This window comes from Bos indicus, chromosome 7 (genome assembly GCF_029378745.1).
Source record: "Bos indicus isolate NIAB-ARS_2022 breed Sahiwal x Tharparkar chromosome 7, NIAB-ARS_B.indTharparkar_mat_pri_1.0, whole genome shotgun sequence".
NCBI classification, from domain to species: Eukaryota; Metazoa; Chordata; class Mammalia; order Artiodactyla; family Bovidae; genus Bos; species Bos indicus.
Window position 1 is genome coordinate 102,496,580 of NC_091766.1, and position 20,735 is coordinate 102,517,314.

Genomic DNA, 20,735 nt, shown 5'->3' on the forward strand with positions numbered 1-20,735 from the left:
AATAGCTTGCATGAAAGCCTTCTGATTGGGCTGGGGGGAGAAAGTTGCTGTGTGAATTTCAAAGCCCAGACAATGTGAAAAAGGAGCAAACACTTGCTGAAGGCATCAGAGAAGTGACTGCAATCAAGCAGTGTTGGTTTTGTGACCTTGAAGCTTCCCAGAATAGCTACCACATTGGGAATAATGGAAGCCCTGGATTCAGATGCCTCAGGATGACCTCATCACCAACAGCCCCCTTCCTCTTCCTGACATGTCTCCAGGCTCTATGCCAATGTTTAGACGTTAGCAGGAATCCAGAAAATCAGGCTTTTGTTTTCAAAAATACAAAATAAAGGCAGCCATTATGGAATATTGCATAACTGATTTAATCCTAATGTGATGTCAAAACAAATTTCCCCAGTAGTTGAAAGAATGCTTTATCTACCACAGATACAATTGCTTTGTTGGTGCCGGGTGCTCTTCCAACAAATGGTTGGGCACTTCTCTTCATGAATTCTCGCAATTCTCCATCCTGGGCACATTTCTGTGGGTAATTAAAACGATCTTTTTATAACGGCAGTATAAAACAGTATGCATCATCTAAACACACTGAGCTGAAAAAATATTGTATTCATAAATTAAATTGGACATTTTGAAAGGTTAACGCAAAAGCTACTTTGCTTTCGGTGATCAATAAGGAAAAAAGGATTTCAGGTAATTAAAATCTGTGAAGTGAACATTTCTCATTTGGAACCTATTAAAAAGAATATAAGCAGACAGAGGCGAGAGATAAATATGGAAAACAAGGGCTTCAGAAATTTTGTTACATGTTGGCAAGGGGAATGTAACAACATATATTCTGAGGTCTGAAATAATATAACGTGTTATTACGGATAATATAACAAACTATACAGTCTATAAATTATGTATGTATATTACTTAATTTAAGCATTAAGTTGCAAATTACAAGTATGCCTACACTGTATTTTGGAGTCTGATTTAGTTATCGTTTAGGTTTTTCTTACTCAAGAGTTTGAACTTGGTACCGGTGTACGGCATGGGTGCAGAATTTCCGGTCCATTCCTGACTCACAGAATCACAACCTGCAGTTTAAGGCATCCCCTATTTGTGGTTTATTTGCATATCAGAGTTTGAGAACAGGGCTTTTGGTGCTTGTCCCACTAAAGCGTGTTGCCCTTTAAAAATTCATGCTCGTTTTTTTTAGGCCCAAATTAATAGTGTTACCTGGGCTAAATATGAGGATAATAATAAACTCTGCCTGGGTTGTTTTAGAGCACGTGACTGCTCACAATGTGGCAACTAAGGGAATTAAATACTAGAGGTGCCAGACTCCAGATATTATTTCTGGGCATGTGTGTGGATGTGTTTCTGGAAGAGACTAGTATTTGAATCAAAGCATTGAGTTAAGCAGATGGCCTTCCCCAAGGTGGGCAGGCATCATCTAATCTGTTGAGGGCCCCAAGAGAACAGAAAAGCAGAGGAAGGGTGAGTCCGCTTCCTGTCTTTCAGCTGAGACATCCTTCCTCTCCTGCCCTCGGACATGAGAAGTCAGCTCCTGGTTCTCGGCCTTTTGGGTGCAGATTGGGTTTTATACTCTTAGAACTGCGCTCCTCCCTCCCACCTCAGGTGGGTCAGTTCTTTGATTACCTGCCTAAACTTTTGCCAGATACAGGATGCTAGACTATAAAATTATTTTGCTTTCTCTTCAGTTTTCATATAGCTTTGAGAACACTGAAGTAGCACATGTTTATTTTAGTTTTGATGTAGAATTGCAAAGATGTATTGTTTGCATGGGCTTCCCTGATAGCTCAGTTGGTAAAGAATCTGCCTGCAATGCAGGAGACCCCAGTTTGATTCCTGGGTCGGGAAGATCCCCTGGAGAAGGGTTAGTCTAACCACTCCAGTATTGTTGGGCTTCCCTGGTGGCTCGGCTGGTAAAGTATCTGCCTGCAATGCGGGAGCCCTGGGTTTGATTCCTGAGTTGGGAAGATCCCCTGGAAAAGGGAAAGGCTACCCACTCCAGTATTCTGGCCTGGAGAATTCCCTGGACTGTATAGTCCACGGGGTTGCAAAGAGTCGGACTTGACTGAATGACTTTCACTTTCATTGTTTGTATGCTAGAAGAGACTGTTTTGTACAAGGGATTAAAATATATGGCTATCACTTTTGGATAACAAATATTTGTGTGTGTATATATATGTGTGTACTTTTTTTTCCCCCAGTGACGAGTAAGGAAGGACCTCTGCTGTGTGCTATGCGTGTAAGGATGATCTATAAAATACACGGTTTAGAGCGCCTAATGCGCATCCTGTAATTCAGATAGGCCATTGTGGAAGTGCTACAGAAGTAGAAGTGACAAGAAGGGCATTAGGTGCTCAGAGGTGAGAGATGTCACATCTGGCTGAATGGTCAGGAAAAGCCTCAAAGAAGGGGTAGTATCTGAACAGGACCTAAATGGGATAGGGAAATGGTATTCCCAGCCCAGAACACAGCAAGGGCACAGATGCCAAATCAGATTTATTTATGAGGTACCCAGAAATATAATGGACATTCAGGTGAAGCTGAATATATGTGAAGGCAAATGGTGGGAGACGGAGGAATCTGATCACAGTGTGCTAAGCATGTGAACTGGATTCCTGGAAGAAGCGTAATCGTTAGTGACAAAAATGGGAGAAAAGGAGTGTTGTAGGGAGAAGCGCAACAGGACGAAAGGCAGCTCTGCCTGAATGCCTGACCGCTGAAGGCTGGCCACGGACGGGCCACACTGAGCAACGAAGAAGTGCAACAGGACGAAAGGCAGCTCTGCCTGAATGCCTGACCGCTGAAGGCTGGCCACGGATGGGCCACACTGAGCAACGAAGAAGTGCAACAGGACGAAAGGCAACTCTGCCTGAATGCCTGACCGCTGAAGGCTGGCCACGGACGGGCCACACTGAGCAACGAAGAAGTGCAACAGGACGAAAGGCAACTCTGCCTGAATGCCTGACCGCTGAAGGCTGGCCACGGACGGGCCACACTGAGCAACGAAGAAGTGCAACAGGAAAAAGGCAACTCTGCCTGAATGCCTGACTGCTGAAGGCTGGCCACGGACGGGCCACACTGAGCAACGAAAAGTGCAACAGGACGAAAGGCAACTCTGCCTGAATGCCTGACCCTGAAGGCTGGCCACGGATGGGCCACACTGAGCAACGAAAAAGTGCAACAGGATGAAAGGCAACTCTGCCTGAATGCCTGACCACTGAAGGCTGGCCACGGACAGCCACACTGAGCAACGAAGAAATGCACGTGAAGTCTTTGTCAGTCTGAGCAAGGTTTCTCCTCCCGAGGGAAACGGGGTATATGTATCAGAAATCAGTGGCCCCATCAAGTGATCAGCAGCCATATAGTTCAGAGTCTAAAGAATACATTGGTCATTTGTTTGGCCCAAATGGATCTAATAAATTGAGAATCCAGAAAACCCACGATTGGGGGTTTTGATCAGTCAAGCTATGATTGATCACACTTTTCAGTTCAGGACAGATGAAACAAGTAAAGTGATTGGTTCTCGTGAACTGGGAGAGGGCAGGTGAGGTAGGGGAACATGGAGACTGGTCTCGTGTAGGGAGCACTGACTCAGGATTCAGACAGGGACAGCATTTCAGGTTCGGTCCTAATTCACTGGGTGACTCTCGGCGTCTCTGCATGGGCTTCAGCGTCCTCGGCTGTAAAATGAGGACAGCCTCTATTCCTGGCTGACATGGATACACTTCACCAAGCTTTCTAGGTCTTTGAAGATCACAGTGAGCAAACAAACTTCAGTTTGGGAGACTGTGCCAACCAATATGATGAGGTGGGAAGCTTAAATTGCTTTCTGAGTATCAAGGCAGTACATTTTGTTGAATCGACATTACACAAGTTGATGCAAATGGAACCATTGCTGGACACGCAATCGATAGTGGTAGAGTTGCAGAGTTTTCTGCCTTTCTGACCCCTGGACTGCTGGAGGGGTCAGAGAAGGGTGGGGATTAGAAGCTGTGACTGGGCACATCCAAAGGTGGCTTTGTAGAACAGGGCACGATGCTGGTCCTTCAACAGAGATGTTCTACCGCGGGCTTGTGCCTACGTCTGTGAGTCTCCGATGCTTAAACTGCAAGTGTAGCTTTTTGGCATTCATCACTGTGAATATTGTTTAAGACTTTGGCTTCCAAGTGTCACATAGTTTATGCACTACAGGGAATGTCTGCCAATCAAGTCGTATATCTCAGTGGGACGTATTTTTAAATTCTTGTGACCGTAATCACCTCTCATTACAATTTCCTGCAATGTCTACTCTGGAAAGAATGCTACAAAAATAGAAAAAAGTTGTATTTTCAGAAAGTTATTTGCAATAATGCCAAATGAGTAAAATTCCTAAGTGTTTCAATGTCAAATAAAAGACAATGTTACCCTGACCTTCTTCAATTTTCATATGGAGCCTTATGAAGTTTGGATAGGATGAAGAGAAAGGTACCTTTTATTCCCAAAGGTTTTTAAAACCTGCCTTTAGTAGGCACTCTGTGTCTTCTCTTTGTAATCGCAGGTTTTATAGTCTCCTTTATCAATTGTGAGAGGTGTGGAATGCTAGTTTGTATCTTTCAGAAGGGACACCCGGGTCAACAGGCTGGAAGAACTTTGAAAGTTACTTGTATCTTTGCCAGTCACTGCATTGTGTGGGAATAGCTGTAGCTAGTGTGTAAACTACCTTTGAATAAGAGGCAGAAAATGGAATTTATCAGGGGACAATGCCCTTTGTTTAGAAGGAGCAACAAAAGATGAATAAAAGGACACAGCCAGTCTTCTGTGCTTAGCGTCCCATTTTTCCAGATAAAAAAGGGGATAATATTCAATCTTGCTTGTGCGCCGAGGCCTTTGGTACTTTAAGGAGATGGAGGAAGACGGGAAATGAAAAAGAATAGAGCAACCAATATGTTCTTGAACTGTGACTTCTAGCAGCTGCATGTAAAAAAAACAACCATTACGGGTTTTTTTGAGTGTACTGTGAGGCTTATCCATTATGTGTGCAAACACAATCTGATTAGTATTTGTTATAAGCTCGTCTTGTCTGCTTTTATTATAGACATCACCTTCAGATGTGGGGCCACTGCAGCTATTAAATCAGGAATATTTAGCTATTATTTGTAATAAATGTCAGCAGGGCTGAACTGAAGCCAGCAGGAAATGTTCAGGGCAGAAAACACACTGACATTCATTCATGCAAATTTGCACCAGTGGTAGAATTAATCACAAAGAGGGAGGGTAGAGCATACAATGCATTTATATTACTGGTTTGGCCAGTTCTCCTTCTTCCTGAATATGAGAGTTATAATGAACAGAAAGCAATCTGCTGACAAATAGTCCCATGTGAAGTACAGGCAGCAAGATTAACTTTCCAAAGCAGGCATGTCTGCGTTTATAGTGAACCACCTTTCCTTCCCTCCACTCTGCCCCAGCCATCTGAGGCAGCTCTGTGGTGTCCCTTTTCCTCTTTAAAAGACTTGGAGATGTAGCATGCAGATAGCTCTTACCTCTTAAAAAAAAATCACAGGGGCACTCCGAAGAACATTCCGCGAACTTTGCTGAGTGCTGGACCAGACTTACTCTATTGTAACTGGGGATGCTTACCTCACGCTGGGAAGCTATGGCGATAGGAACTTGGCTCTGATGACTAAGCAACTGTAGTTTACCAAAAAAGAGAACATTCAAATCCTTTGTAATCTGCCTCTGTGTAAAGTGAGGTGATGGCTCCTTCAGCCGAATAATCTCCTCAGAGAAGACTGTAATCACCATTATTAAACAAAGCTATTGCTTAAACCGAGCATCAAGGAGTATCATTTAATTCTCTGAGTGAGTAAAGTTATAAACTTCTGGTTATAAAGCAGAAAAGCATTAGAGCACTTATTTTTGTAGAAAGGTGAGAAAAATACAAGCATGCTTTAAAATTTTTCTCATTTACTTATTGCGTGACATTATTATTCATCAGGAAACAAAAATTGCTGAAAGGAGCTGACAGAAAATGTAGGTGACTTCAAAGATACGAATTCTTCTTATGGTGTTTTAGCCCTATCATTCAAATAAAAACATGAAGAACATGGGATAAAAATTTGCTCGATAAAGTTAACACAGAATGCTTTTACAAGTTGTATACTAGTGTTAATCAAATTTAAGCTAAAGTCTTCTAAAAGATTTCATTCATGGAACTCAAAGTAATGCTTCTCTAAAACAGTGTCTGTCTACCCCTATCCTCTCTGTGATCATTTGTACACATGTTTATAGAATATGTGTTATAAACTGAAACACTTATCTTACTAATTCTAATCCCTGATGTGATTGTTTCTTGCATTATTTTTCTTTGTGTAGGTTTTTAGGAGAGAGCTTACAGAAGTCAAGTGGAAAAGGACATTTCTGTTAATGAAGTGAGTGTTGTACTAAATATAGCAGCTGAATAGAATGACTTGTGCTGTAATTAGGGAAATCAGTCATGGCACCAAGGGAGGTGTTGAACATGGTTTCGCTGGTGGGATGTGTGCAGTAACAATGGAGAAAGCTAGAGAAGCTGATGCAACATTGTGACTTCTAACTTTTTGAAGCTGAGCTACTCTTTTGAACAATGTCCTTACGGTATAATTATTGATTCTGTGTCTCATTCTACAGAGGATTTGCTGCAGTTATAGGAATATATTAAAAAATAAGGGACGTATAAATTAGTGGCAACAGTAGACATTTCTTTATAGAGAAGGTCAGTATTAGGCAGGTAGATAATTACACTGCAGATACATAGACTGTTTGGCCTTACAAAGGCACTAAAGGTGAGTCAAAATTTTGGCTTTGGGTCTCCTGGTGACCAAAAAGCAAGAGCAATATGATTCTTATGTGATTAGAGTTGTTGGAAAGAAGAAATTGTATTAGTAATTTGAGGCAGACAGATTCCATGGTGGCCCACATGATTCCTGCTTCCTAGTATTCCTGTCCTAGCTCAGACTCTTCCCCTTGAGTATGATCAGGATCTGTGACTTCTAAGAAGAGTCTGGCAAAGGTGACAGGACATGCATGATTATGAGTGAGGATTACCTTATAGAAAGTTATACCACCCATCTTGCTCAGCTCAGTTCAGTCGCTCAGTCGTGTCCGACTTTTTGCGGCCCCATGAATCACAGCACACCAGGCCTCCCTGTCCATCACCAATTCCCGGAGTTCACCCAAACTCATGTCCATCGAGTCGGTGATGCCATCCATCATCCCCTTCTCCTCCTGCCCCCAATCCCTCCCAGCATCAAGGTCTTTTCCAATGAGTCAGCTCTTCGCATGAGGTGGCCAAAGTACTGGAGTTTCAGCTTCAACATCAGTCCTTCCAATGAACACCCAGGACTGATCTCCTTTAGGATGGACTGGTTGGATCTCCTTGCAGTCCAAGGGATTCTCAAGAGTCTTCTCCAACACCACGGTTCAAAAGCATCAGTTCTTCAGCACTCAGCTTTCTTCACAGCCCATCTTGCTAGGACTCCCAAATTCTCTCATTTGCTGACTCTGAAGAAGCAAGATGCCGTATTGTGAGCCACCACGAAGAGAAAGCTGTTGGAGGAGGGGAAGAGCTCCCAGAAAACTGCCCACATGAAACTCAGCCCCTGAATCGAGCCTTGCAAGAAATTGAATGCTGCCAACAAGAGCATGAGTGGGTCATTTTCCATTTGAGCCTCAGTTAAGACCACAGCCATGGCTGACACCATATTGAAGTGCTATGGGACCCTGAGACAGAAGAGTTGCCCAACTTGTTCCTGGACTTCTGACCCACGGAAATTGTGAGATAATAAATATGTCTTGTTAAAAGCACTGCATTTGTAGTAATATTGTTGTGTAGTAATAGATAACCAATGGGTAAAAAGAAGAAGAAATCTTCTCCAGTTTCTCTGCTGTTTGGATCCTAAAACTGTTCTTTATTACTCATTTATCTTGGGAACCCCCAATTTTTTTTCTCCCAAATCAAATTGCCTGTGTCTCCTCCTCCATTTGCAAACATGCTTCCTTTGGTCTAAAGGACAGTTATTTCATATCCCTGTGTCCTCTTCCTTTGCCCTCTTAAAATGGTTCTCTTCTCTACACCCAGGAAAAGTGAGCATTTAATCTCTGGAGAGACTACATATTTTTCTACATATTTACTACATGTTTTTCTCTTTCTAAAAGATTTTGATGCTTCTTTAAAAAAATAAACATAGCACAATTCACAAAGTATAAGTATCACAAAAATTTTTATCAGGGAGCTAAAATAGAAAACTCAGATTACACTCATGTGTCAGGCTCTGTTCTAAGTGCTTACATGTTAAGTTTTTACATTAGTAAAAACTTTTTCATGAAGAAAATGGAAGCAGAGAGGTTAAATAACTTTCTCAAAGTCACACATTTAAGTGCAAACTGGAATCCAATTCCAAGCATCCTGGTTTCAGAATCCATACTTCCAACTACTGTGCTTTCCTGCCTCTTAAACGCTATTAGTAGCAGAAGACAGCTATTAGAGTGGGTGCAATTGTGTATAAAGTCTATTTCCTGGTGGTTCTTGCAGTGGATGAAATACGCTGCTTATTTAATTTTAATTGTGTTAAGAATGCGTTTATGAAGTGGCCATGTATCAGCCTCCATATTGTAAAAGAGGACTCACAGAATTGTTTTTGAAGCCATCCTCACTTTTCCAGCTGGGCAAGTAGCTCGTATCATATCCTTATCGGAAGGCCCATTTAAGCTCCAGTCTTGATTAATCTGAATTTTATTTAAAAGGTAGCATTTGTATCTTTTCCCAGTTTGACTATTCTCCTCAAAACCTCTAATTTAAGCAATGCAACCAACTGGTATACCTGTCTTTCAGGATGAATCACCTTTGGCCTCCTTTAGCCATTCATCCATCTGTACATTCCTTTTTCGTTTGTTGATGTTTTATATAATATGATGATTAATTTCGTGTGTCATCTTGGCTGGGCTGTGGTGCCCAGATACGTGATCAAACATTATTCTGGATATTTCTGTAACAGTTTTTTAACATGAGATTAACACTGTTCCTGAAAATAACAAAAAAATATTTACCTCACTCCATCAAGAGAAAATTCTGCCAGCAGACCACCTTTGACCTGAACTTTAGCATCAGCTCTTCCTGTGTCTCTGGATTGCCATCCTACTGTGCAGATTTTGGAATTGCCAGCCTCCATAATCATGTGATCCAATTCCTTGAAATAAATCTCCATTTTAATGGTACTGTTTCTTTGTAGAACCCAAGGGCTTCAGGGGAGGTTGGTCTTCCTTTTAGTCAAGAGATGAAAATGAGAGGTTAGAGGCATTCTATTGAGAACATTTTGAGAAATATTTCCTCAGTGGTAAAAGGTGATATAAGAGAGTAGGTTCGTTCTTTTTTCACCCTGGACTTCACTGGCCTGTGTGACACCAGGATCAGTGCTGGTGAGCTTGGAAGGAGAGAGGAAAAGCCACAGAAACCAAGGCTGTGTACTCAGGACTGCAGAGCAGGAAGCCAAGACCTTCTAGGTGCTTGAGATACTGCTTAGCTGCCGAATTGGCCAATGTAAGAACCCTCAGTTTAAAACTTCTTTACATCCAAGATGCTGTTAATAAATATCTATAATGCTTAATCCTAATTGGGTATTAATGGATGTTGTTAACCACAGCATACGTCTCTAGGGATTTGAACAGAGGGACCTGACGTGTAATTATTAGATATTGATTGCAAATCAGGTTACAACATCTTAAGAATACAAGGTCCACACGGTTAATATATTGGAATGAAGAATAAGGAGTAATGGGGACTCTAGGGTGCTGGGGTCCAGCCCCAGTGGATCCAGGGAATTCGAAGTGGGGACGGCGTCGGCGAGGATCAGGAAACAATTGCTTAATTAAACATTAACTAAGGATATAAAGAGTGGTTAAATAAGGATAGCTCAGTGAGAAAATTTAGTGGAGAAAAGAGGCTGAATAACTTGGTTTACGTGGAAAGATAATAAAATTCCAAAATAAGGAATTTGCATCACCTCCGTAGGCTGCAGGCGTCCTCCCGTTCTCCCGAAGGAGAGGAGACACTAAGGCCTCCCTGGTCAGATCTTAGAAGCCCAGGCAAAATTAGTAGGCTTGACGAGCCTCCCTGCCCCAGATGGGAATTCAGCCAGAAGGTGAGAGAAAGAACAACATGGGGAGACCAAGTTTCGGTGAACAAAGCCCGCACTTTGTTTTCCAAAGTAGTTTTTACACCTTAAGTTGTGCATAGAGGATAATGGGGGAAGGGGTAGAGTCATGCGAGGACAGCAGTCCTTGATTCTAATTGAAGCCAGGCTTTCAAACTTATCATATGCAAAAGTTTAGGTGATTTACATCATCTTCTGGCCAGGAGGCCTGTTAACATTTTAAGATCCTTTCTTCAGAAAACTTCTTTTTCTCTAAAGGTGATTATTCTAAAGTCAGGTGCCACCCTCCAAAAGCATTAGATAAAGTTGCATTCCTATAGGGCAAAGGTGTGGTGGGCTATAACAAGAAAAGAATTAACTCAAGGGTCCAAGGTTACAAACATTAAAGCTACTATTTACATTCCTATACACCAATCATATTAATCAATACACTGCCAGGGACACAGTAGGTAAGGGATATGGAAACTTAGCAGCAAACATTGGCCCAACAAGTGAAAAACCCTTCACCAATACAATTTCTAATCAATCTCTTAACTGCTCAAAGGAATCTGTATTTAGACAGTTTAGAACATCTCATGCCTCTCACAGTTGGGAGGCTCTGAACAATCATGTGTGGCTGGAAGAACCTATTCCAGCAGGCTAGAGGACTTCCAAAGGAGTTTGTAGGTTGAAACACTCGTGTCACGCCCAGTAAATTTATTAACTAGAGCTGTAAGTTAACTCTTTTTTCGGAGAGAGGTGGTTGGGGACAGCCCCCCGTAAAGTCAGAGGTGTAGGTGAGAGCACAAAGCCGAAAGTAGGCAGACTCTGGTTTTGGGGGTAGATGCTCGAGAATTTCCAGGGGGACTCCTGAGGCTCCATCCCACCTTTGCATATGCCAAGCCTCCTTCCTCATGACCTCTGCCACAGGCGGAATTCCTCATGCTGGGTCCCAGCACTAGGGTACTTGAAGAGGGTAGAATCTGCTTTATGGGGTGGATACTCAGCTTCTGTGAATTGTTACCATTTGAAAATGCAACCCAAGTATGGTCAGTTTTTTTGAATTTGAAAAATCTGTATTTTTCTTTGAAATCTCCCGTTTTTTAAATGTTTGTAATTAATTCAGTTATAAGAAAGAAAACACTAGCGAGTCAGACAATCAAGGTTGAAGGCCTGAGAGTCCACTTGTGAAGCTGTAGTTTGTAATTTCGGACATGAAATATGGTGAATTTATGCCAGATATAATTTCTTGTTTCATTTTATGTTATTTTAAGTATTGATTACCTCTTTTCCCTTGTACTACATAGGTAGCAAGATCAATGATCTCTTAAGGCTGTTTCTGGATAGTGGTAATAATATCACATTACCCGAGTACAGAATGCTTATCTTTCCATTTGCTTTAAAGCATTATGAAACAGTTATGATATAAAGTTTATAAGACAGAGGAGTGTAGAACTTTTTTTTTTTTTTTTTACCATCACTTAAAATGATATCTACTCAAGATACCATTTCCTCTATCAAAATTTTCTAGGATTTCTTATTTTCATTTTGTTTTGAAACATGCTTACTGAAATAGCAACACTGTCCCTCTAGATTTTAAATTCTAATCAGAGGAATACTCTCGAATTTCTAGGCAGACTCTACCATCATTTATCAGACACTGGGAAGATTATTTAAGCTTTTAAAAGCTCTCTTTTTTTTCCCCTAATCAGTGAAATATGAGAATTAAGAATGGAAATCAGTAACATCCTTTTCATGATATAATGATTCTTGGTTTATAGCAATAGCACACAAACTACATTTTGGGGAGAGCTGATGATACTGTACTGTCTTTATATTATTCTCCAGCTCAAGAATATTATCTTTTAAATAGCTTGTAATGGGGTCAATCTGTGTGAATCCACCTAAACTCAGACTTTTTCAGAGTTCCAATTTGAATAACATTTCGAGGATAATGAGTTCCATGTGTTATGTAATCAACAGGCAATGAAGTACTTCTTTTATTTTTTTGCAAATATGGATTTTTAAAAGGAACAACAAACATAAAAATATTTACATAACTTGTCCTTATGGGTGAGACTATGATATGCATCCATAATTTCTTTGCATAATTAAAAAACCTTATTATAGCTGTAAAGGTATAATGAAATGGAGGTAGTGATATTGCTGTTATACACTGAAGTGATGGAAAAAGAGCAGTAACAACATCACATCAGCATGATGGTATGTATCAAAAGATGACTTATGCTTTCTCAAGGTAATAGGTTCCCCAAGCAGACTCCAAACACATTCTGATTTTTCTTTTTGATTTACTTGTTTCTCTTTGCAGCCTCTTAGCTAATTATGCCAAATGTTATATACCAATCTTCTATGTGAACAGAACAAATATACGTTAAACAGAAGTTTCTTATTGAATGTACAAAATTCAATGACTGACAAATATGACCTAACTTTTTAGGAAGGGAGAATGAAATGGAAATGCTTCCAACACCGAGCCTCAGTGTTCATAATGAATTGAAATATAATCTGGTTTTCATCAGACATAGAATTCTCACCTGCTTGAGAAGATTTTTTGTTATCTGGAAACTTTGATGTCCTCCACTGCACATTCTACATGTTTAATGACCATGCTTGTAAAGTAGGCTTTTTAAAGAAACCCTGCCCAAATCGGTTCATTGTGAGATTGAAATATTTAAAAAACATTTATCGTTTTCTGGAGTTACTTTTTCTATATAAAGGATTAGGAGATTTTTAGAGTTCCTAGAAGCAGTGGGGATGGAAGTTTTGTGTTTATTAAATCTAAATTTGAAGCTCCCACACTTAATTCCTCAGCTGGCATTTCTAAACTAGAGCATCTATGTTTGTTAAAAATTGATTTTTACCGTGGCCAAAGTGTTGATTTATTTTTGTTTGTATTCAGCCATTCTTATGAAAAGAAATGAATTTGAAGTGTTTTGAGAAGTTCATATAGTACATTCCCTTTATTTTTTTGGCAGCTGTGATTTCTCTGGTTGTTTGAATATGACTTAGTGATCCCAGTGACTGTGACCTGAAAAGGTCCTTAAATCTTCTGAAGTTGAGGTAGGCAATATATCAGGCCTTATTAAGAAGTCACCTGTGTGCTATATTGATTTGTATAAATTGCTTCTCAAATTATGGACAGCATGATACACGCAAACGTCACTGAGATCAGATTATATTTGGATGAAATTAATTCATTTTGATAGTAGTTATTGTCACAGCTATTTTCTTATATTGTGCCACAAGTAACTGTCCTTTGGTAAATTATTTAAAATGCAAACTTTTATCTTCATTCTTATTGAAGGCATATGTTGAGTGAATTGTGCTTATTGTTAGTTACTGATGTCGATCTTTGGTGTGTAACAAACTAGGAATCTCTCTTGGGTCAGTCTTTCCTGTCCACAGCCATTGCTAAAGAATCTGACTTGTGCAGATAATGGATTCCTGCCCTCTTGATTTGGCTGATTGGGAAATAGAGGAATAATTAATGATTAATAAGGGGAGCAAAAATTGAAAGATGTCATGGGATGAGTGATGATCACAAGCCAGAGGTCTGAGGAGGCAGAATTATGAGCAAACAGAAGTTACGAAGAAGAGAAAGCTTCATCTCTAGTTGTATGAATGGAGACAGGTAGCCTAGCTAAGCTAAAGCCAGAACACTGGTGTAAAGATTCTACCACATTACAGGGTTTATATCGTCTGGGCTCCAGACTGTCCTGGGTTTCTGTAGCCATGGTCATGTATCCCCACAGCACGCTTCCTGCTATAAAGTTTGTCTCTATTTCTTTTTTTTTTTTTAATGATTAAATTTATTTGTTTTTAATTGAAGAATAATTGCTTTACAATATTGTGTTGGTTTCTACCAAACATCAACATGAATCAGCCATATGTATACTGTTTTCCTGTTACTTTCTCCATACATCCCACCCTCTCCTTGACATACAATGATAACTATTATTTTTCTAACAGCAGAACCAATTCCTTAAGTGAACTAGTTTTTAGCTCCCTAATATTTTGAAGCAAATGAAATCCTGTACACTTGCGGCAATGGAAGGGGGCTAAAGTGTCTGTCACTCTTCCCTTGGTTCTCCCAACTCCCCATCATCACCCGTTGAGACAGTTCTTTAGTCTAGTCTCCTCTTCCTATAGTTTAAACTTTCCTGATCTGAAATAAAGATACAAGCAAACCCATAAACAGGTGGTGAAAGGAACAGGGGGACTTAGACACACAGAGGCATTTATTTCTCTTGAGTTTGAATCATTATTTCATTATGATTTGTATCATGATTATTTGGCCGTGAGACCTCTTCTTCTCAAAGTGCTTTCATTCCTCCCATGATCTCACAACATCTGTGTTTAACGATAAACTTGACATATCCAGCCTAAACCACTTCCTTGACCCCTGTACTCCTCTGGCCAGCTGTCTTCTGATCATGCCCTCTGTGCAGCTAGTAGGCATCTCAGAAAGTAGTGGGAAAATGAAGTCCTTACACAAATCAGTTGTGCAGTTTCCCTGCATGCCAGAGAAACCAAGACTGGTAGCCAGTGGTGTTAGATCTGGTAATCTGACTAAAGCAAAGCATCATCAGACATCACGTTAAGTTAATACTGAGTTTAATTTTTTGCTTGTATAGCTTTGATCATATTTGATTCATGTGTTTTTATATTTGGTAAGCAGTTCTTCAAAATATACTGATTTGCTGAAAGTATTTGGTTTAACTTACAGCTGGATATTCTTTTACGAGTGCATGCTTTTGTTGATACTAAAAGACATTAGTTTACCTTTGTTTCTACCTCTCCCTTATTAATAACTGTGTTATGGCAAAAGGATAGAGATTATGTGTAATTGGAGGAAGCTAAAATTGAAGCAGAGAGGAGCCAAGGAAATTATAACATAAAACAGAATTTCATTGATAGTGATAATAAAAAAAATAAAGCTTCCTCTTGCCACTAGTATTGCCTTTATCACTAGCGATATTAGTGAAATAATCTCTAGAATTAAACTCAGAAATGATTCAGCTGTTGCATTTTATGTAATTGTGGAGAGGTTGTTTTATGCACAAATATTTCTTAAGCAGCAACTGTGTTTAAGAGACTGTGAATACTGCTTTGTACATGAATTTTGCCCTCACAAAAGCCTTCAAGGTCTGTGTTTGTACCTTTGCTGTGCCTACTGTGAAACAGAAGCCAAGTGGTTAGATAATGTAACCTGCATCAGACAGGCTGTACTGAACTAGGTATTTCAAAGCCAGATTTGCCTGCCGTCCAAATTCATGCTTATGCCATTACGTCTCTTTAACAAACATGAGAAACACGACCATGGAATACCAGTAAAATGTAAGACCTGTGTTCTTGTAAAATAGTTGTAAAGGTAATCCCATTTAATACTCTATTAATATTTGGATCCCTGTCCACATTGTCAAACCGGGTAAAATAATTAAAGAGAACAACAGCACTTATATATTTGTACTTTCTAGAGTATCAAAAATGATACTAATAGTTATTTTTTAGTTGCACTCTTTAGTGTATATACTATAAGAAAAGTTATGGCAACTGAAGTATCTGCCTGTCATCTTGAGGTGGTTGTCTTTCAGAATCCTTAACTGTGTATTTAATGTTCTTAAAATATGCAGACCAATGCACTAGGTACTTGTTATTTCTAACATTACTGATATTATTATATCTACTAGTTTCTAAAGTTAGAGGCTTTTTGGACCAGTAAATAGGACTGATGGACTCCTTACTTCATTTCTTGAATGTTAAAAGCATTTGATCCCCTTAGGTCATGGTTATGAACATCAAACAATTCCAATATTCAATATAACTGTGCAGCTATCAAGAAAAAGAAGATGGTGTGTGTCTAATAAATGATTAAGAATTAGAAAACACTACAGCTCCCCCTGATGGTCCTTTACCACTGCCTTTCTAGACTGTAAATTTAGTACACATTTCTAACAACTAATCCATATTCTTGGTGGGCGGGGGGTGGGAGTGCTTTTATATCTTAAATTTAAAAAAAATTTCTGAAATTTTTATTGTTTTGTACTTACCTATGGATTTTTTGGTAAGCTTGTAATTTAAACTCTCTCCAGTTCTCTTTAAAAAGCATATATATTCTCTTTCCACTGAATAATATTGAACTATCTTGCATTAAATAAAAATAAAGGATAATTTAGTTGTTGAATCTATGAGGCCAAAGAAAATTATAATTGGAGAAAAAATTTGTTGAGTGTATTGGTGAGATTTATCATCGTTAGATCCAACCAGTCCATTCTAAAGGAGATCAGCCCTGCCCTGGGTGTTCTTTGGAAGGAATGATGCTAAAGCTGAAACTCCAGTACTTTGGCCACCTCATGCAAAAAGTTGACTCATTGGAAAAGACTCTGATGCTGGGAGGGATTGGGGGCAGGAGGAGAAGGTGATGACAGAGGATGAGATGGCTGGATGGCATCACTGACTCAATGGACATGAGTTTGAGTGAACTCCAAGAGTTGGTGATGGACAGGGAGGCCTGGCGTGCTGTGATTCATGGGGTCCCAAAGAGTTGGACATGACTGAGCAAATGAACTGAACTGAAATGAACTGAACTGAACTGAACCATGTAGAAATACTACCTTTCAAAGAGTTACCTGAAAGGAATTGTCTTGGTAAGTTTTCTTCAGACTATTTCTTGCTAAGTGCTTGAAAAATGGGAAAAGGAAAATCAGCAAATGTGCATGTGTTTATAAGTTGATCTTTACAACTAAGAGGAAATAGTGGCTTTTGACTTAGTTATTCATTTCACACAGCAGTGGGTGGGTTGTTATTGTACAATACCAAACAATCTGGGGTGAGATTTGCTGTAATAACATAGACCAACAGGTTTAAATCTCAGAAATGACCTTTTAAAGGGCAGACATTCAATTTCGACAAAACTGATCAGCGGCAGGCTTGAGGGTAAAATATAAAAATTTAAAATCCTACAATTAGGCAGCTTATTTAAAAACACATGGTGAGAGACACAGATGGTTCATATTAACAAAAGCAAATAAACAAAAGACTAAAAACAGGACTATAAAATCAGCAATGGTAAGATTTTAACAGATTGGCTCTGAAAAATGTACCTCTTTATCAATCAGCATGTATTGGGAATTGAAGGTAAAATCCTAAAGGAAATCAGTTGTTGAGTATTCATTGGAAGGACTGATGCTGAAGCTGAAGCTCCAGTACTTTGGCCATCTGATAAGAAGAGCTGACTCATTGGAAAAGACCCTGATGCTGGGAAAGATTGAAGGCGGGAGGAGAAGGGGACGACAGAGGATGAGATGATTGGATGGCATAACCGATTCAATGGACATGGGTTTGGGTAAACCCCGGAAGTTGGTGATGGACAGGGAGGCCTGGCGTGCTGTGGTCCATGGGGTCACAATGAGTCGGACATGACTGAGCAACTGAACTGAACTGAAATGATAGTAGTTTGAGGTAATAGATATTACTAGGGGTGAGGGGAAAATGACAGTGAATGTTTGTGTTCCGTAAACTATTTATTCTTCATTCCTTTTTCTACCGTTTCTTCTTGTGTTTGTTTCTCCTTTCCTTTTTAATCTTCTTCTTTTTTTAATATTTCCCAGATACTTATGCACTGAGCCCCAAGTGGTTTGAGTGGAGGAAGTATATGGTTGAATTGCTTATGCGGCAGTATTTTAGTGTTTCTTTTCCACTGGTCTCAATTCTTTGTCCCAGTGTATCCATCCACCTTTGCACATGTGTGTGGAAAGGAAAATTTGATGCTTTTGCTAATCGAAGGGTTTAGAACCCTTGACTTTTTCTCATTGGAGGGCCTGAGCGAGGGAAAAGAAGCAGCTTCCTCAAATTCCAGCTAATTGTAAATTTTGGTTTTATGAATGCCCTGGGCATTTGACTATTGTCCTTCATGGATACTTTCTGTGATAGCATGCGAGGCTGTCAATAGGAAGCTAATCTATTTGATCTCTTAAATAAAGTGAGTGGTTTCAAGGACATCTGCTTATATGGAACACTATTCTATATCAAATTGCTTTTATTAGCTTATTTTATAGATTGAAAACTGACTAGCATGGAAGGTTTACTGACTTTCCAGCTCAGCCCAGCAAGTCACTAAGATAATGCGGACTTCCGTAACTGAGTGTAAAGCCTCACAATCAGGCAATTGTGTATGTGCATTTTGTTTTTTTTTGCCGAGGCCTCTTATGGGGTCCATTTTATTTTCTGTGGTTGCTTGTTTCTTTCAGCCGGCCTCACTTCAAAAGCACCAGCTCTCAGAAGCAGCAAGCCACTTGTGGCCCTGTCGGCGGCATCTGGCTCATCGTTGACCTGGAGACCCCGGCTCTCGATAGCAGCCCATCCGCACAGACATGCCTGCGATTGACCCACAAAATGCATTCAGTCTGCGAGGGGCAGTTTTTATCCGATTGAATGACTTGATGGGCCAGGGGTAACTAACGTGTATACACAAATCTACGCCCTCTTTTTCTTTTTGGAAACTGTGAACTCCACTTGTCAGGATAAAGAATATATATATATATATATATATATTTTTTTTTTTTTTCATTTGCAAGCCTTCTTTCCCTGTCTCTGATGTCTACACATTTCCTCTCTGCTACATTAGCCCTGAATGAACTGTAAATGGGATAATGTAGAACTTGGGAAGGGCAGGACATTTAAGGGGCAGCAGGCAGAGAAGGGGTGTCCTTTTCACCGCTGATCGTCTAATGGCTTGTTCAGTCTGCCAGGCGGCTGGTGCGGTGATCAATCCTAGCACTTGAGACAGGACCATCCCAGCTGCTAGTACCTCTGTCATACCTACGGTTGCATTCAGTGCCAGCCTGACAGGGCAGTGTTGGCAAAATTTTTCTAACCTTGGGTACGAAGGCAAAGCAGAACAGTTTGTGATAAATGGATCAGAACCATTTCCTGTCTCTCTTTGGAAGGAATGTTTTTTTTTCCCCTCTTTTTCTCAGACAAATGAGGGTGAAATAATGCAGGTTTGTTGTGGGGAAAGAGTTGAATCAAAGAATTTCCTTCTGTTTCAATCAATCCTAAGTGCTCTGACATCTGTTTTCCACTGGGAGGGCGGAACTGGGGTTGTCATAGAATAATTAGAGCCTGGCGCCCTGAGCGTTGTGTACACCGTTCAACCAGATACCACAGGTAGTTAAGCCTGTTTTTGTGTCTCTGTGGCAGGGATCCCCCTTCCTGGCGGTCATGGAGACGTGTCTACAGATGTTTTTTGCAGATGTCTCCCAGCAGGGACTCCTTTTACTGACTGCTTGCTCTGATCGCTTGCTTCCTTTCTTCATTCTGTATCTGTCAGTTTCCTTCCAGTGAACTTTTTGCTGCTTTTCTCTCTGTCTCTCACAACTGCCCCCTGGTTCCCTTGACTCTAACTTAACTTTGTCCCTTCTTCCTTGCACCTGCAATCTGGCAAGAAGGCCACCTGTTCTTTTCCAAATCTCTTGTCAAAACTCAACTTTTGGGAAATGTTTTCAGTACATTACCATAATAGGTACATTTCATGAACGTTAACAGTGAACATCAAAAGAAGAAAAAAATGCACAAGTAGGTAATAAAAATAGTGCCTTATATCTGATTTGTCATCCATTAAATGAGAACTATACATTTAATGCATTCATTTGTTTCGTAAACTTTTAGTGATTAAAACAGCCCAGAAATCTAGATTTAGGAAGAAGTTCTTCTGACTTGAAATGAAGCAGTATATGAAAAAGTAAATAGATAACTTTACTAAAAATTAAAAATTAGCCCATGACTATTGAAGCTGTATTTTTTCCTACTAATATGATTACCATGAGGCACTGCTATTATACTAGGGAGAATATGAAAGTCTAATAAAACTGTTGGGCCAAATAAGATATCTTGTCAATAGTCAGTTGTTTTTTTAAAGTTTTGTACAAAGATAATATATACAATATTTTAAATTTGTTTAAATACCCTGGAAAAGTATTTTTCCTATGCTTTATGTACTTCTACTATTTATCCTCTAGATTTTTCTACAAAAATTCTTGTTTTCCCATTCTTTATTCTCATACTGTAGCTAGATTCCATTCCTTGTGCTTCTGTACTCTCAAATTGCACTAGCATGGAGTTTCAAACAAATGTCTTTAAAATTGTAATTTATGTGAGGTTTTATAGTCAAAGATAATCTGCATAAACAGCAAAACTTTAGTGTATATTGCTTTTAATTCTTTTAGCAGATGACATAGAGTTAAGACGGATAAAGAATGCTTGGGAATCATTTACCTTTAATTGTTCAGCTATCCTATCTCTACATCTCTCTAACTGGTGTCAGAACCTAAAACGTTAGGGAAAATACACACCTTGCTAAAGACCAGAGAAACACACACTGTGCTGGAACACAAAAGTTTTGCACAGATGTGGAGAACGTGTTCCAGCTAACTAGCTCTCATAATCCAGAACCAGATCTTTAAAAACAGCAACAAAAAAAAGACGATCCAAAAGTGTGTCCTTGGCTTCTAAGAGATAATTTAAAGTAGAAGCAGAGAGAGACAA

The 20,735-nt window shown here is 39.7% G+C and overlaps 1 long non-coding RNA gene across 5 annotated transcripts in view; it reads left to right on the forward strand.

Moving 5' to 3' along the window:
- The window catches only part of LOC109562363 (uncharacterized), a 537,301-nt gene that overhangs the window by 129,151 nt on the left and 387,415 nt on the right, over positions 1-20,735 (forward strand). For 4 of the 5 annotated variants that reach the window (XR_011567828.1, XR_011567831.1, XR_002181174.2 and 1 more), the window contains exon 2: positions 1-20,735. This exon is cut by the window's right edge and continues 10,348 nt beyond it. This is a non-coding gene — a long non-coding RNA (uncharacterized lncRNA). The other variant, XR_011567832.1, reaches the window with a different exon arrangement.